The sequence below is a fragment of the Hyla sarda genome, chromosome 3 (genome assembly GCF_029499605.1).
Source record: "Hyla sarda isolate aHylSar1 chromosome 3, aHylSar1.hap1, whole genome shotgun sequence".
NCBI lineage: Eukaryota > Metazoa > Chordata > Amphibia > Anura > Hylidae > Hyla > Hyla sarda.
The window spans coordinates 326,098,553-326,115,546 of NC_079191.1; positions in this window are offsets into that span (position 1 = coordinate 326,098,553).

A 16,994-nucleotide genomic window follows, 5' to 3' on the forward strand; every position below is an offset into this window, starting at 1 on the left:
GTGCACAGGTGAACACACTAATCAAGCCTGCTGCGCCAATCAGTGGCGCAGTGGCCCTTTAAATTGCAGAGACCCGGCGCGCGCGCGCCCTAAGGAGCGTTTGCGTGATGGAGGCTGGAGAAGTGGAGATCAGACAGTCCGGAGGAATGATGTGTTGCGGAGAGACCTCTACTTCAGAGGCATCAGAAGAACGAGAGAGGGCATCGGCCATAATGTTCTTGTCAGCAGGGCGAAAATGAATTTCAAAGTTAAAACGGGCAAAGAACAATGACCACCTGGCCTGGCGAGGGTTCAGTCGTTGGGCAGACTGAAGATAGGAGAGATTCTTGTGATCAGTGTATATGATAACTGGAAATTTTGATCCCTCCAGCAGATGCCTCCATTCCTCAAGCGCCAATTTAATGGCCAGTAGTTCTCGATCCCCGATGGAGTAATTTCTCTCCGCTGGAGAGAAGGTCCTAGAAAAAAAACCACAAGTAATAGCATGCCCAGAAGAATTTCTTTGTAGAAGGACAGCTCCAGCTCCCACTGAGGAGGCATCTACCTCCAATAGGAAGGGTTTAGATGGGACAGGTCTGGAGAGCACGGGGGCAGAAGAAAAGGCAGACTTGAGATGTTTAAATGCGTCTTCCGCTTGTGGAGACCAGGACTTGGGATTGGCATTTTTCTTGGTTAAAGCCACGATAGGAGCCACAATAGTGGAAAAGTGTGGAATAAATTGTCTGTAATAATTGGCAAACCCCAAAAAACGTTGGATAGCACGGAGTCCTGAGGGGCGTGGCCAATCTAAGACGGCAGAGAGTTTATCTGGGTCCATTTGTAGTCCCTGGCCAGAGACCAAGTATCCTAGGAAAGGAAGAGATTGACATTCAAAGAGACATTTCTCCATTTTGGCATAAAGTTGATTGTCCCGAAGTCTCTGAAGAACCATGCGGACATGCTGGCGGTGTTCTTCTAAGTTGGCAGAAAAAATCTGAATATCGTCCAGATAAACCACAACACAGGAATATAAGAGATCACAAAAAATTTCATTAACAAAGTCTTGGAAGACGGCAGGGGCGTTGCACAGGCCAAAGGGCATGACCAGATACTCAAAGTGTCCATCTCTGGTGTTAAATGCAGTCTTCCATTCGTCCCCCTCCCTGATGCGGATGAGATTATAAGCCCCCCTTAAGTCCAGTTTGGTAAAGATGTGGGCGCCTTGTAGGCGATCAAAGAGTTCCGAGATAAGAGGTAAGGGGTAGCGGTTTTTTTACCGTGATTTTATTAAGTCCTCGGTAGTCAATGCAAGGGCGTAGGGAGCCATCTTTTTTGGACACAAAAAAAAATCCAGCTCCGGCAGGAGAGGAGGATTTGCGGATAAACCCCTTTTTTAAATTTTCCTGGATGTACTCCGACATGGCAAGAGTCTCTGGGGCAGACAGAGGATAGATTCTGCCCCGGGGTGGAGTAGTACCCGGGAGGAGGTCAATAGGACAGTCATAAGGCCTGTGAGGGGGTAAAGTCTCCGCTTGCTTCTTGCAAAAGACGTCAGCATAGTCCATATAAGCCTTAGGAAGACCGGATACAGGGGGAACCACAGGGTCATGGCAGGGAGTACTGGGAACCGGTTTAAGACAGTCCTTGAGACAAGAAGTACCCCAGTTCTTGATTTCTCCTGTGGACCAATCAAGGGTTGGGGAATGGCGTTGAAGCCACGGTAATCCAAGAAGAATTTCAGAAGTGCAGTTGGAGAGGACCAAAAATGCAATTTTTTCGTGATGAGGTCCGATGCACTTTAGGAGAGGTTCCGTGCGGTAACGCACGGTACAGTCCAATCTTTCATTGTTAACAGAATTGATGTAGAGGGGTCTGGCGAGACTGGTCACTGGGATGTTGAATCTGTTGATGAGAGAGACCAAAATAAAATTTCCTGCAGATCCGGAATCCAGGAAGGCCATAGCAGAGAAGGAGAGGGTAGAGGAAGATATCCGCACAGGCACAGTAAGGCGTGGAGAAGCAGAGTTGACATCAAAAACTGTCTCACCCTTGTGCGGAGTCAGCGTACGTCTTTCCAGGCGGGGAGGACGGATAGGACAATCCTTCAAGAAGTGTTCGCTACTGGCACAGTACAGGCACAGATTCTCCATGCGGCGTCGTGTCCTCTCTTGAGGTGTCAAGCGAGACCGGTCAACTTGCATAGCCTCCACGGCAGGAGGCACAGGAACGGATTGCAGAGGACCAGAGGAGAGAGGAGCCGGGGAGAGAAACCGCCTCGTGCGAACAAAGTCCATATCCTGGCGGAGCTCCTGATGCCTTTCGGAAAAACGCATGTCAATGCGGGTGGCCAGATGAATAAGTTCATGCAGGTTAGCAGGAATTTCTCGTGCGGCCAGCACATCTTTAATGTTGCTGGATAGGCCTTTTTTAAAGGTCGCGCAGAGGGCCTCATTATTCCAGGATAATTCGGAGGCAAGAGTACGGAATTGGATGGCGTACTCGCCAACAGAAGAATTACCCTGGACCAGGTTCAACAGGGCAGTCTCAGCAGAAGAGGCTCGGGCAGGTTCCTCAAAGACACTTCGAATCTCCGTGAAGAAGGAGTGTACAGAGGCAGTGACAGGGTCATTGCGGTCCCAGAGCGGTGTGGCCCATGACAGAGCTTTCCCAGACAGAAGGCTGACTACGAAAGCCACCTTAGACCTTTCAGTAGGAAACTGGTCCGACATCATCTCCAAATGCAGGGAACATTGCGAAAGAAAGCCACGGCAAAACTTAGAGTCCCCATCAAATTTATCCGGCAAGGATAATCGTAGGCCGGAGGCGGCCACTCGCTGCGGAGGAGGTGCAGGAGCTGGCGGAGGAGATTGTTGCTGGAGTTGTGGTAATAGCTGCTGTAGCATCACGGTCAGTTGAGACAGCTGGTGGCCTTGTTGCGCTATCTGTTGCGACTGCTGGGCGACCACCGTGGTGAGGTCGGCGACAACTGGCAGTGGGACTTCAGCGGGATCCATGGCCGGATCTACTGTCACAATTCGGCTGGCTGGAGGTGGATCCTCTGTGCCAGAGAGGGATTGGCGTGGACGTGTTGGTGGACCGGTTCTAAGTTGCTACTGGTATTTACCAGAGCCCGCCGCAAAGCGGGATGGACTTGCAGCGGCGGTAGCAACCAGGTCGTATCCACCAGCAACGGCTCAACCTCTCTGACTGCTGAAGATAGGCGCGGTACAAGGGAGTAGACAAGAGCAAGGTCGGACGTAGCAGAAGGTCAGGGCAGGCAGCAAGGATCGTAGTCAGGGGCAACGGCAGGAGGTCTGGAACACAGGCTAGGAACACACAAGGGAACGCTTTCACTGGCACAATGGCAACAAGATCCGGCAAGGGAGTGCAGGCGAAGTGATGTATAAATAGGGAGTGCACAGGTGAACACACTAATCAAGCCTGCTGCGCCAATCAGTGGCGCAGTGGCCCTTTAAATTGCAGAGACCCGGCGCGCGCGCGCCCTAAGGAGCGGGGCCGCGCGCCGGGACAAGACCGACGGGGAGCGAGTCAGGTACGGGAGCCGGGATACGCATCGCGAGCGGGCGCCTCCCGCATCGCGAATCGCATCCCGGCTGAGAGAGACATTGCAGCGCACCCGGTCAGCAGGTCTGACTGGGGCGCTGCAAATGCGAGGAAGTTGCGAGCGCTCCGGGGAGGAGCGGGGACCCGGAGCGCTCGGCGTAACAATAAGATGTCTGATGGCGGGGGTTCGGCCACTGTGATCCCCAGCGATCTCTGCTGCGGTACCGATGCATGGAGCAAACTTTGCTCCATGCCGGCCCCCTCACATAAGCTTGCATTGACTGTAGCTGTGACATCACGAGGGGGGCGTTCGTTTAGAACGCCGGGTGCAGCAGGGAGATAGCATGGGGTCCCACTTGGACCTCCACTATCAGACATTTTATCCCCTATCCTTTGGATAGGGGATAACATGTCTAGGGGCGGAGTACCCCTTTAAGGAGTTAAAGGCATACAAACTCAGTGGATCATTCCCCTTTTAATACAAATGATGACTTATTATTTTAAGAAATACGCCTTGTAAATTATTGATATAATGTTAACCAGTCTTATTAAATACTCATTAGTAATTCATAATAAATTATTGCTGTCATAACCCCGGCTTGATTAATAACTAGCTCTGACTTTTTATTGTCCATTACATTTGCTCTCTGAAGATCTTTTATGAAGGTCAAGGATGATGAATGACAAGAAGTGAGAATTAATTTGCAGGTGCGACAAGTTTTATGTAAATTAACATGAAGCCATGCAAGCCCTGTCGACCAAGGACAAGGAGAATATTTTATTAGAGTCTCTGTCAATTTCATCACTTGTGTTGGAATATAAAAATTTGCATGCCCATGTAAATGAATAGAAATTTTTAATTGCTCAAAGGATAAATTAGTAAAAAAAATATTATTTACTTTCCTCTAGTGTCACTTTTAAAGGAGTATTCCAGGAAATGTTTTTTTTTATATATATCAACTGGCTCCAGAAACTTAAACAGATTTGTAAATTACGTCTATTAAAAAAAATATTAATCCTTCCAATAATTATCAGCTGCTGAAGTTGAGTTGTTCTTTTCTGTCTGGCCATAGTGCTGTCTGCTGACATCTCTGCTTGTCTCAGTAGAAGAGGTTTGCTATGGGGATTTGCTTCTACTCTGGACAGTTCACTAGACAGGTGTAATCAGAGAGCACTCAGACAGAAAAGAACAACTCAACTTCAGCAGCTCATAAGTACTGAAAGGATTACGTTTTTTTAATAGAAGTAATTTACAAATCTGTTTAACTTTCTGGAGCCAGTTGATATATAAAAAAATAAGTTTTTTCCTGGATAACCCCTTTACATGTTAGAATTGCAGCTTCTCCTGCTCCAGGCACTAATCCTGAATATGTCTTAATAAAGGCACATACAGTGGGGCAAAAAAGTAATTTTCTGTAAGTCTTCACAAGGTTTTCACACACTGTTGCTGGTATTTTGGCCCATTCCTCCATGCAGATCTCCTCTAGAGCAGTGATGTTTTGGGGCTTTCGCTAGGCAACACGGACTTTCAGCTCCCTCCAAAGGTTTTCTATGGGGTTGAGATCTGGAGACTGGCTAGGCCACTCCAGGACCTTGAAATGCTCCTTAAAAAGCCATTCCTTCGTTTCCCGGGTGGTGTGTTTGATCATTGTCATGCTGAAAGACCCAGCCACATTTCATCTTTAAAGGGGCACTCCGCCCCGAGACATCTTATGCCCTATCCAAAGGATAGGGGATAAGATGTCAGATCGCCGGGGTCCCACCGCTGGGGACCCCTGCAATATAGCAAGCAGCACCCACCTGTAACTGCTTCCAGAAGCGCTGGAGGCGGCGGGACCCCGGCGATATGACATCTTATCCCCTATCCTTTGGATAGGGGATAAGATTTCTAGGGGCGGAGTACCCCATTAATGCCATTGTTGATGGAAGGAGGTTTTTATTCTTTCCTTTACACGGATCAGTCGTCCTGATCCCTTGGCAGAAAAACAGCCCCAAAGCATGATGTTTCCACCCCAGGTATGGTGTTCTTTGAATGCAACTCAGCATTCTTTCTTCTCCAAACACGACAAGTTGAGTTTTTACCAAAAAGTTCTACTTTGATTTCATCTGACCATATAACATTCTCCCAATCCTCTTCTGGATCATCCAAATGCTATCTAGCAAACTTCAGACGGGCTCGGACATGTACTGGCTTAAGCAGGGGGACATGTCTGGCACTGCATGATTTGAGTCCCTGGCAGCGAAGTGTGTTACTGATGGTAGCCTTTGTTACTTTGGTCCCAGCTCTCTGCACGTCATTTACTAGGTCCACCCGTGTGGTTCTGGGATTTTTGCTCACTGTTCTTGTGATCATTTTGACACCACGGGGTGAGATCTTGCATGGAAACCCAGATTGAGGGAGATTATAAGTGTTTTTTTATGTCTTCCAGTTTATAATAATTGCTCCCACAGTTGATTTCTTCACACCAAGCTGCTTGTCTATTGCAGATTCAGTCTTCCCAGCCTGGTGCAGGTCACAATTTTGTTTCTGGTGTCCTTCAACAGCTCTTTGGTCTTGGCCATAGTGGAGTTTGGCGTGTGACTGTTTGAGGTTGTGGAAAGGTGTCTTTTAAACTGATAACAAGCTCAAACAGGTGCCATTAATACAGGTAATGAGTGGAGGACAGAGGAGACTCTTAAAGAAGAAGTTACAGATCTGTGAGAGCAGAAATCTTGCTTGTTTGTAGGCGACCAAATACTTACTTTCCACCATAATTTACTAATAAATTCATTAAAAATCAGACAATGTGATTTAATGGATTTTCTTTTCTTTTTATGTCTCTTGTAGTTGAGGTATACCTATGATGAAAATTACAGGCCTCTCTCATCTTTTGAAGTGGATGAACTTGCACAATTGGTGGCTGACTAAACACTTTTTTTGCCCCACTATATCTGCCCACCCATTATCACCATAATTTGTTAGTATTTGAGCAATCATAATAACTAGTCAGTGATTACAAAGAAAAATATCAATAACAAAGCGATTGTTTGTTGTTGATCATTGTTATCCTGTAAATAGTGTGTGGAGACATGATGAGCAGTATGATGAGGGATGTAGTCCCTGTTAGATATGTCACATAGCTAAGTGCAGCTCACGGGGTGATCATGGCAAAAGCAGATATGCAGATTAAAGAATTCCACGGAACGTACTTTTGTTACAAATTGTGAAATCACAGAAGGATATCCAGGTGAAATTCCCCTGACTCAACAAACAGATAGCACTGGTCCAAGCAGAGGCAATTACAAGATCCAGTATAAAGATGGCAAGGTCCTTATACAAACGCAGGTAGGTGTGCTCAGTTTCCCTGTGCAGCCTCAAGGTGTCCGATATCCCTATCTTCAGCACTAAATAGTTGTATCCAGCACAACTGAGTGAAGTAAAATGTATCCACAATTATTGGTACACTTTAAAATTGTACAGTTTGGGCATGGTCAGCAGACAAAACGCATAAAGAAGGCAGATTGACGAGTTTCTGATTTCAAGGACCCTTAATCATAATCTGATTAGCCTCATTGGAGAGAGGATATACATACAAAAGAATCTCACCCCTAATAGATGACATCACTTCCCATGAATTTACATACAAAACATTTGAATTAAAATCATGTACAGACAAAGATATATACACTATATGGCTCAGTTTCCACTTGGTTTTTTTTTCTGGCAGTTTTTGGAAAACAGCCACTGTAGTTTTTGAGCCAAAGTCAGAAGTGGATCCATAAGGGAGGAGAAGTGTAAGTCCTTCCATTATGTTTCTCATTCCTTTTGAATACACTTCTGGTCTTGGCTCAAAAAAGGCAGTGGCAGTTTTGCAAACACTGCCAGAAAAAAAAAAAAAAAAAACAAGTGAAAACTTATCCTATCAAAGAAGCCAACCTCCAATGTACTCATCAATAATGTAAAATAAGGTCCATGAAGATCCAGTGCGTTTCCCTATTTAACAACATCTGTCTCTGATCTTCTCCTCTCGGAAGTTGTCAACTCTTTCAATATCGCAAAAGCATAAATTTATTAAGTCTACCACATCCACATTATAAAAATGATGGGGAACATTGGAGGGAACGCCTGATGTCCCACTTACAGAGTCACAAATGTGTTCTTTCAGTCATTTCTTTAATTTGCATTGTGAACACCCTACATAATGCAAATCACATGACATCCTATATGCAATGTGTATACTGTTACAATTAACAAATTGTTTAATGTTATGTTTCTTATTATTCACATTGTCAGTAATTTATTTTGCTTTAACAGCATATGTGCAACATACACATCACTATCTGCATGAGGAAAAAATCGCCAATTCTGTGGGAAATTCTTTCCCTACAACTAAAACGGCCAGTGCACTAATTTTTCTTCCGTCACAAGAAACGGGTAAATTCTATGGCAAATGGATGAGCCTTCATGTCATACGTTTGCCCCTGGTTTACAATATCCGTAATTACTTTTGAGTAGAGATGAACGAATCGAAGCTGACAAACTCGTTATAAATTTCAGGAAATATTCGATTCGCAACAAATGCGAATATCGCTGCGATTCTATCGCGCAAATCGCTTCATTAAACTCCATTTTACTGCATTCCAGGCTCCAGGGTATCTAAAATGGCGGATCGACATGTCAGTACATGGGGCAAGGGCCGCTGGGAAGACAAGATGGGAAGGGATGTAGGCGGGATGACTCTGAATCACATGCAGAATGCCGCCTATCAGGAACCAGTAACCCCTGTGATGTCACAGCCCTATATAATCGGCAGCCATATTGCGGCCAGCCACTTCATTCATTACACTGCAGAGAGATAGGACGGAAAGTCTGTGCGCGTGTGTGTGTGTTACAGCAGAGAAAAGGGCATTTCAGCAGCGTTTAACATCCTCCTAGTTACATCAGTGTTTTTGTGGACGGAGAACATTGTCTTTTTCACTGAAAAGGATTTTTCCTGCAGCTGCAGCCATTAACCTCCGAGTCACGTTCTTCGGCATAGTATTACAGTGAGGGGCAGATAGCTGTGTGTTGCCTCATCCATTTCAACACGCTGCATCAACTTCCTAAACCTTAGCAGAGGAGGCAGGAATAATTTTTCAGTGCAATTCTGTGTCTTTGTTCCACAAAAAATCATCTACTGGTCATATTAGTCTGTAGATGGTACTGTAGAGCATTTTTCTGCCCTCATCAGTGCATACCGCATACGTATATCTAAGTCGTGAACTATTTTGTACCTGTTAATCTTTCAAGAGCCTACATACTGTGAAAGGACAGACAAAAGTAATCTCCTGCTGGTGTTTTACAAAAATACTGAGTTTTTGGGCATATTGTAGTGCATTTTTCTGCCCTCATACGCGCACACCGCACACGTATATATAGGCAGTTTACTATGTTGTACATGTTAATCTGTCAAGGGCCTACATACTGTGAAAGGACAGACAAAAGTAATCACCAGCTGGTGTTTTACAAAAATACAGAGTTTTTAGGCACATTGTAGTGCGTTTTTCTGCCCTCATAAGTGCATACTGCATATGTACATCTAAGTACTGTTCTATTTTTTACCTGTTAATCTGTCAAGGGCCTATATACTGTGAAAGTCCAGGCAAAAGTACTCACTGTCTGGTGTTGTACTCAGATATTTTTTAAGTGTACTGTAAAGCATTTTTCTGCCCTCATCAGTGCATACCACATACCTACATCTAAATAGTGTACTATGTTGCTCCTGTAAATCTGTCAAGGGCCTAGATACTGTGAATGGCCAGCCAAAAGTGCCCACCTGCTGCTGTTCTAGACAAATACTGTTTTAAGCGCAGTGAAGCATATTGTACTCCCCTCATAAATGCACTAAGTATGTCAGACAGAGAAGTGTCAGGGCGTGCACAGAGTAGTGGCAGAGGCCTAAATTCCTCAGGCAGAGGTCGCAGCAGACTAGGGGGCGAGTGGCAGCAGTAGTCACAGCGAGAGGCCTGAGCTCCAGTTATCAGCTAGCGGTCGTGTCTCAACCAGTAACCCATCTGCTGTCGTCGATTGGTTAACACGGTCATCCACTTCATCACAAGTGACATCTGATACCCCCCAGTTAACAGTTGGTGGGTTCCTCAGACACAACCCTTGGCATGGCCAGGGAGCAGTCCCTGTCCTCCCATTTCCTCTGTCCTATGCTGTTCCCTCTCTTACAGAAGTATCTTATGCTGTGGGTTCAGCTCCATTATTCACTGAGGATGATCTAATAGAGGACCATCAGCATCTACTGCCCAGCCAAAAAGTGGAGGAGACATCCGCCGCTTCCTCCGCTAGGCGGGCAAGTAGTGATGAGGAGAGTGACGTGGGAGGCAGGGTTCAGGGTCCTGAAGCAGACACTGTTGAGGAACCTGAGGAGGACATCAGTGACGGGCAGACACTGGTTGATGATGATGAATCCGATCGCAATTGGGAGCTGGGTGCAGAAGGTGCTTCATCATCATCAGGAGAAGAGAGTTGAAGGTTCCCGATGAGGCAGCAGGTGAGCCGGCAAGGCGGTAGCATGGCTGGCAGTCAGCGTGGTTGCAGAAATGGAAATTCTGGAGCCAAACGTGCCCGGGGTAGACCACCTGCTTCAAGGCAGCCTACCTTTCCGGGAGGTAGTGGAACACGGGTTCCTGGAGACGGCGACAGTAGCAGTCAATTAGTGCAGACTGTTGGTGGGAAAATCAGCTACTTGGTGGTATGGCAGTTTTTCATCAAGCATCCGGAGGAGGTTCACATAGCCACATGCAAGATATGTTGGCAGAAGGTGAAGCGTGGCCAGGGTTCCAATGTTGTCACCACGGCCCTGCATCAACATATGCTTCGCCACCATAAAGTGGACAGGGAGAACTGTGGCTCCGATGTAGTGGTCCAGCCTGCTGCATCACCCAGTGGCACTCCGCTCCCTCTTTCAGTAAGCCAAGGCTCCACCACCTCAGCCAAAGGGAGCTGTGTGCCATACCCTCCTTCTATCGCTCCAGATGCTCCTGCTCCTCCCACTTTTAGTCAGCCATTCTGCCAATAATCCATCCACAAAGCCATGTCCAAGAGACAACAGTATGCGCCCACTCATCCAACGGTGCAGAAGCTGAATGTGCTCCTGTCTAAGTTGCTGGTGCTGCAGTCCCTCCCTTTTCAAGTGGTGGACTCTGCACCTTTCAGAGAACTGATGGCTTGTGCCGAGCCGAGATGAAGAGTACTAAGCCGTCATTTCTTTGTGAAGAAGGCAGTACCAGCCCTGCACAATTTTGTGGAAGAGAAGGTGGGCCAGTGCTTAAGCCTGTCGGTGTGTACCAAAGTGCACGGCAGTGCCGACGTGTGGAGCTGTAGCTATGGTCAGGGACAATACATGTCCTTTACGGCTCATTGGGTGAATGTGGTTCCTGCACAGCCACAACCCCAACTTGGACAGGTCATGCCGCTTCCTCCTCCACACTGTCAGCCCGTTGGTCCTGTGACAGTGTGCGACTCCGCCTCCTAATCCTCCACCGTGTCCTCATCCTCCACTGCCCAGACAAGTCTCAATGGCCCTTCAGCATACAGTACCATGTGTGCAGGGCACGGCCGTGTCACGCTGTTCTTCACATGGTTTGCCTTGGCGAAATGAGTCACACAGCGGAGGAACTGCTAAAAGTAATTCGTAAAGAAATCGGAGTATGGCTTACTCCACAAAAACTGTAAATGGGAACCATGTTGACCGACAATGGGAAGAACATCTTGGCCGTGCTGCGACATGGAAGGGTGAGCCATGTGCCCTGCATGGCACACGTGTTATATCTGGCTGTCAAGCAGTTCCTGAAGTGTTACCCCCATTTGCAAAACATCCCAACAATGGGAAGGAAACTTTGCATGCACTTCAGCCACTCGTACACTGCAAAGCATACTCTCCTTGAGCTGCAGCTTTAGAATGGTATCCCCCAACATAGTCTGATTTGTGACGTTGCCACACATTGGAATTCCACCATCCATATGTTGGACCGACTGTACAAACAGAGAAAATCTATACCGATTTCTTGATGATCCAAGCGGATAGGGATACTCTCCTGTGTAACTTCAATGTGAACCAGTGGCAGCTCATACGTGACACCTGCCGTCCTCTCAGGCCCTTTGAGGCAGCCACATTATTAGTAAGTTGCCAGGATTACGGGATGAACGATGTCATTCCACTGCTTCATTTCCTACAACAAGTGTTAGAAAATATGGCTGGTCAGGGCATTGGAGACGTTGCACCTACATCTCACGGCCACATGAGCCCTGTGGGGGCTGAACTGGAGGAGGAGGAGGAGGATGAGGGGCACAGTGGAGCACAGTAAAGGTTTCATGAGATGGGCAATGCTTCTAGTCATCTGACAGGAGAGGAGCATGATCAACTAGAGGAGCTAGAGGGTTATGAGGAAGGCGAGACAGAGGACGCAGACACACTGTGGCAGTATGCAGTGGAGGGGGAGGCAGGGAGTCCCTCCGAGCCACTTGCACAAATGGAAAGATGCATGCTCAGTTGCTTGCGTAGTGACCGCCAAATTGTCAACATTCAGCAGCGGGATGACCTTTGGCTCTCCACCTTATTGGACCCTCGCTACCGGCACAAAATGGGGGCCTTTTTTACACCCACTGAGAGGGAGGACAAACTGACCTACTACAGAAAGATCCTACGTAGTCAGTTGGCTGATGCCTATCGGCGCCATCGTCCATCCACTCGAAGGTCTTACTCGGGGGGCACTCTGCGCTCACCGTTCACTTCCATGGTTGCTGGGGAGGGGTGCATCAGCAACAGCCTGAGTCTACAGTCGCTGATGAGTAACTTTCTTCTATCGCATAGTGAAGCAACTCATCAGCAGCAGGTGGACATGGACCAGGACCTGAACCAGCAGGTGGTGGCATACCTTGACAAGGCCATGCCAACAAACCTTTAAGATCCGCTGGACTTCTGGGCAGCCAAACTTGATTTATGGCTGCAACTAGCAGAGTTTGCCCTGGAAAAGCTGTCCTGCCCAGCCAGTAGTGTGCTATCAGGGCGTGCGTTTAGTGCGGTGGGGGCCATAGTCACCCCAAGGCGAACTCGTCTGTCCACTAAAAATGTGGAGAGACTGAACTTTTAGGAAGATGAATCAGGCATGGATCAGCCAGGATTTCCACCCACCAATGCCATATGCATCACAGTAGATTGACCACGGTGCTACACCAACACTTCAAAAATATGGATAGTGCCAAACAGATTTAGGGCACTGCTTCCCATTTACAAACATTCATCACAGTATTGCCACCCATTGCACCACTCTGTCACCGGGTCACTTTCAGGACTCCTGATGCTGCTGCTGCCGCCTCCAGACTGTTTCATTCAGCCACTATTCTGTTTCCTTATGCTTCTGCCAACTCCAGGCTGTGCCATTAAGCCACTATATGATCTCCTCCTGCTTCGGCCATCTCCAGGCTGTACCATTCAGACACCAAATGGGCTCCTTATGCTTTCCCCACCTCCAGGCTGTGTCATTCAGCCAATATATTGTTTTCTGATGCTGCTGGGACTGTCTTGGATATTACCTACAATTTTTCTATGGTAGCAGTAGCAAACATACATGCTCAATAGAGATTTCAACATTGATTTTTTAATGTTAGGGGTTGTGAAGCCCTCTTATGTATGCATCTTGCTGCCTGATCCAGGCTGTGTGTTTCAGGAACTACTTGGCTTACTGATGCTGCTGGGCCTGTGCCTACATTTTTATGATCTTAGTACTAGCTAACATACGTATTCTATACAGATTTCAACATTAACATTTTAATGTTAGGGGTTGAGAAGCCCTCTTGTAAACTTATGCTGATGGCTGCTCCAGGCTGTGTGTTTCAGGAACTGCTGTGCTTAGTGATGATGCTGGGCTTGGGCCTTAAAGTCTTTGATGATAGCAAAAGGTAACATACCTCTTCAATAGAGATTTCAACATTGATCTTTCAATCTTAGGGGTTATGAAACCCTCTTGAGTACTGCTGTTGCCTGCTCCTGACTGTGTCTTTTAGGAACTATTTGGCTTACTGATGCTGCTGGGCTTGGGCCTTACATTTTTGGATGTTAGCACTAGCTTACATACATGCTTAAAGGGGCACTCCACCCCTAGACATCTTATCCCCTATCCAAAGGATAGGGGATAAGATGTCAGATTGCCGGGGTCTCACTGATGGGGACCCCCGGGATCTCGGCTGTAGCACTTTGCTATCATTACTGCACAGAGCACGCTCGCTCTGTGCATAATGACCGGCGATACAGAGGCCGGAGCATTGTGACGTCACAGCTCCGCCCACTCTTGATATCACGGCCTGCCACCTTAATGCAAGTCTATAGGAGGGGGCATGTCGGCCATCATGCCCCCTCCCATAGACTTGCAGTGAGGGGGCGGGCTGTGACATCACAAGGGGGCGGAGCCGTGACATAACGATCCTACAGCCCCTGTATTGCCTGTCATTACGCACAGAGCGAGTTTGCTCTGTGCAGTAATGATAGCGGGGTGCCGCAACGGAGATCTCGGTGGTCCCCAGCAACGGGATCCCGACGATCTGACATCTTATCCCCTATCCTTTGGATAGGGGATAAGATGCTAAGGGCGGAGTGCCCCTTTAATTGAGATTTCAACATTGATCTTTCAATGTAAGGGGTTATGAAACCCTCTTCTGTACTGCTGATGCCTGCTCCTGACTGTATTTTTCAGGAACTACTTGGCTTACTGATGCTGCTGGGCTTGGGCCTTCAATTTTTGGATGTTAACACTAGCTTACATACATGCTTAATTGAGATGTCAACATTCACCTTTTAATGTTAGGGGTTGTGAACCCCTCTTGTGTACTCCTGCTGCTGACTGCTCCTGTCTGTGTCATTCAACAACTACATGGTTTAGTGATGCTGCTGGGCTTGGGCCTTAACCCCTTAAGGACCCAGCCAATTTTCAGTGTAGGACACAGCCATTTTTTGCACATCTGACCACTGTCACTTTAAACATTAATAACTCTGGGATGCTTTTACCTTTCATTCTGATTCCGAGATTGTTTTTTCGCGACATATTCTACTTTATGTTAGTGGTAAAATGTTGTCGATACTTGCATCACTTCTTGGTGAAAAATGCAAAAATTTGACAAAAAAATTGTTTTTAAACTTTGAAGCTCTCTGCTTATAAGGAAAATGAATATTCCAAATAAATTATATATTGATTCACATATACAATATGTCTACTTTATATTTGCATCATAAAATTGACATGTTTTTACTTTTGGAAGACGTCAAAGGGCTTCAAAGTATAGTAGTAATTTTCCAATTTTTCACAAAATTTTCAAAATCTAAATTTTTCAGGGACCAGTTCTGTTTTGAAGTGGATTTGGAGGGTCTACATATTAGAAATACCCCATAAATGACCCCATTAAAAAACTGCACCCCTCAAAGTATTCAAAATTAAATTCAAAAGGTTTGTTAACCCTTTAGGTGTTTCACAGGAATAGCAGCAAAGTGAAGGAGAAAATTCAAAATCTTAATTTTTTAAACTGGCATGTTCTTGTAGACCCAGTTTTTGAATTTTTACAAGGGGTAAAAGGAGAAAAATGTTCTTAAAATGTGTAACCCAATTTCTCTCGAGTAAGGAAATACCTCATATGTGTATGTCAAGTGTTCGGCGGGCGCAGTAGAGGGCTCAGAAGGGAATGAGCAACAGTGGGATTTTGGAGAGTGAGTTTTTCTGAAATTGTTTTTGGGTGGCATGTCACATTTAGGAAGCCCCTATGGTGCCAGAACAGCAAAAAAAAAAAAAACCACATGGCATACTATTTTGGAAACTAGACCCTTCAAGGCACGTAACAAGGGGTCCAGTGAGTCTTAACACACCACAGGTGTTTCAGAACTTTTTGTTAAATTTGGATGTGTAAATGATTTTTATATTTTTTCCACTAAAATGCTAGTTTTCCCCCAAATTTTAAATTTTTACCAGGGTTAATAGGAAAGACTGCCCCCCCAAAATTTGTTACCCCATCTCTTCTGAGTATGGAAATACCTCATATGTGCACGTCAAGTGCTCTGTTGGCGTACTACAATGCTCAGAAGAGAAGGAGTCACATTTGGCTTTTGCTAAGTAAATTTTGCTGAAATGGATTTTTGGGGGCATGTCCCATTTAGGAGGTCCCTATGGGCCAGGACAGCAAAAAAAAAAAAACATGGCATACTATTTTGGAAACTACACCCATCAAGGAACGTAACAAGGGTTACAGTGAGCCTTAACACCCCACAGGTGTTTGATGACTTTTCGTTAAAATTGGACGTGTAAATGATTTTTTTTTTTCACTTTTCCCCCAAATTTTACATTTTTACAAGGGGTAATAGGAGAAAATGACCCCACAAAATGAGTAACCCCATCTCTTCTGAGTATGGAAATACCTCATATGTGCACGTCAAGTGCTCTGTTGACGTACTACAATGCTCAGAAGAGAAGGAGTCACATTTGGCTTTTGCAAAGTAAATTTTGCTGAAATGGTTTTTTGGGGGCAGGTCCCATTTAGGGAGCCCCTATGGTGCCAGGACGGCAAAAATAAAACCACATGGCATACTATTTTGGAAACTAAACCCCTCAAGGAACGTAACAAGGGGTACAGTGAGCCTTAACACCCCCCAGGTGTTTGACGACTTTGGATGTGTAAATTATTTTTTATTCTTATATTCCACTAAAATGCAGTTTTTCCCCAAAATTTTACATTTTTACAAGGGGTAATAAGAGAAATGCCCCCAAAATGTGTAACCCCATCTTTTCTGAGTATGGAAATACCCCATGTGTGGACGTCAAGTGCACTGCGGGCGCACTACAATGCTCAGAAGAGAAGGAGTCACATTTGCAAATTTTGCTGAAATGGGGGGGCATATCCCATTTAGGAAGCCCCTATGGTGCCAGGACAGCAAAAAAAAAAAAAAAAAAAGAAACCCACACGACATACTATTTTAGAAACGACACCCCTCAAGGAACGTAACAAGGGGTACAGTGAGCCTTAACACCCCATAGGTGTTTGATAAATATTCATTAAGTTGGATGTGAAAATGAAAAATTTTATTTTTTTACACTAAATTGCTGGGGTTACCCCAAATTTTTTATTTTCACAAGTGGTAAAAGGAGAAAATGTAATTGTAAATGTGTAAATACATTTCTTTGGAGTAAGGACATATCTCATATCTTGGCGTAAACAGCATGCACACCGGTCTCAGAGGTCCCGGAGATCAGTCAGGGTCCTTGAGCTTTGGCTTTCTTATATGGAGCCAGAAAAGTGGGACCCCCCCCCCTCAAGGGGCATTACATGGGGTAAATAACTGGGGTACACTAAATAACTAAAATGGGGTACAGTGGTCTCTCACAGTAGTATTAGAGCCTTCTTTATACCACACAAGCTGGAAGCAAAGAGGGGTGATTACTGT